The sequence below is a fragment of the Littorina saxatilis genome, linkage group LG4 (assembly GCF_037325665.1).
Source record: "Littorina saxatilis isolate snail1 linkage group LG4, US_GU_Lsax_2.0, whole genome shotgun sequence".
Lineage (NCBI taxonomy): Eukaryota > Metazoa > Mollusca > Gastropoda > Littorinimorpha > Littorinidae > Littorina > Littorina saxatilis.
This window is the reverse complement of record NC_090248.1, coordinates 50318303-50320504: the sequence shown is the minus strand read 5'-3', so window position 1 is coordinate 50320504 and position 2202 is coordinate 50318303.

The window sequence follows — 2202 nt, the reverse complement described above, 5'->3', positions numbered from 1 at the left end:
CATCTTAACTACTTTTCATTTTAACAAATTCCACAGAGCATTATCAACTCAACCCCACCCCCTGCCCTCCTCTCCTTATTTTTTGTTTCTTTCTTTCCTCTTTTTGAAAGCGGACAAACACTCAAGTCCTTAATGGCTCAAAACCGTAGGACTTTTAATATTAATTTTAACGTAAGGCTAGAGGAGAGACCCGCCGTGGCTTGAGGAAACCCCTACTATCATATACGACAGTGAAGATAATACTACCAAAAAGGATAACCCCGTCTACCTAGCTACTGTTACAAAAGAAACCCTAAACTACAAATTCTCGGAGCATTTAAAAGTCTTTACTGACGGATCCAAATTTGCAGACGGCAGCGTTGGCTGCGCCTTTGTGATCCCAGATCTCAAAATCTCAAGGAAATATACTCTTAATAAAGACATCTCCATATTCTCAGCCGAGCTATTTGCCTTGCTCATGGCATGCACTTTTATAAATGACCTCCCAGTCACACCGCGTGCGGTAGTTTTCTGCTCTGACTCGCGCTCTTCATTACAAGCTCTGCATCGAAACACATCAAATCGGGCAGAGCTACAAAGAGAAATCCTCTTTATATGTCACCAGTTAATCTCATCCGGCACATCCGTATCATTTCTCTGGGTCCCCTCTCACGTAGGGGTCCGGGGAAATGAACTGGCGGATGTCGCTGCCAAAGAAGCGGCAGAATCTAGCCCAGCTAACACTAACATCGGCTACTCAGTAACCGAGTTCTACAGTAAAATCCGTAAACTCATTCGAAGTCAGTACGTAACATCTCTGTCCTATCAACCCATTGATATGAACGATCTACACCCCGATCTCCCAACAAACCTCCTCACTATCTTCAGACGCCTCCGTGCCGGCGGCTGCCGCTTCCATATCTTTAACAAGTCCTGCCATTGTGGAGAACCCTATTCATTTCAACACATTTTCGCTCCATGCGCTACAAATAGAATTACCTTTAAAACCTTATATGACCATATGCAGCTCCATGGTCTGAGTCCCCAGGATTATTTGCGCAGTAGCAGTTCTCTAGGCTGGTCACACAGCTTGCTGCTGTGCCGACTGGTCAGGGACTCGGACATGGGGCTGTGGGTATAACTAAGCCCAGATTATCACATCAGCGTGTTTCAGTTTGAGGTCGAGTGGCTCCCGCCATCCCTCCTGATTCCAGCGACTACCCTCTAGACAACATATCCTCACCCAAGGCCCACTAGTCGCCAAACTGTACATATTGTTTTTATTACCACGGCCTTCGTGGCTTACATTTTAATCCTTTTATTTGTAAAAAGTTTTGAGATTTATTGTTCGTGTTCCTCTTACTTGCTCATCTATTTGGTTTTATTGGTGATCCCGAAAGGTTCCACTTTTTAACTCGATTTGAATTAAAAAAAAAAAAAATCATTTTACAAACCCGTTATTCAAGATATAGAATACAGACTTATAATTCTTACCAAGAAACATCTTAACTACTTTTCATTTTAACAAATTCCACAGAGCATTATCAACCCAACCCCACCCCCTGCCCTCCTCTCCTTATTTTTTGTTTCTTTCTTTCCTCTTTTTGAAAGCGGACAAACACTCAAGTCCTTAATGGCTCAAAACCGTAGGACTTTTAATATTAATTTTAACTAGAGGAGAGAACGCGATTAGTTTCATGGAGCGAGCTGTGTGTTGCTCCGATTGTGTCGGTCGACTTGTGGTTGTAACAGAATTCCGAAACCTGTGCTCTTGTGTTTCGCGACTATCGTCAGCAGCAGGTTTTGTGTTCCTTTTACGTGTGCTCACTGAGGAGAATCTACATTGCTTTCTGGTGTCTACTTTCTGGTGTTTGCTTTCTGGTGATACGTTAAGTAAAAGTCACGTTATTGCAACCTCTGTCTTGGCGTCTCATTTATGCTTCCTGGCCTATTTCCCCCTTCCACTCCACCCTATCACATACCAAAGACAATTCTTTCATTTCAGATGTCGATGGCTGCATTTCCAATCCCTGTCAAAACGCGGGCTTGTGCAGAAGTGGTAACAACTCCTATTCCTGTGCTTGTTCGGCGGGGTATACCGGGAGCGACTGTCAAACAGGTAAGGAACAATTTTGAACGCACTCCTTTTTTTGGTACGTATGTGTGTGTGTGTGTGTGTGTGATTTTTTGCTGTTGTTGTTGTTATCGCGTAGTAGGTTTCTT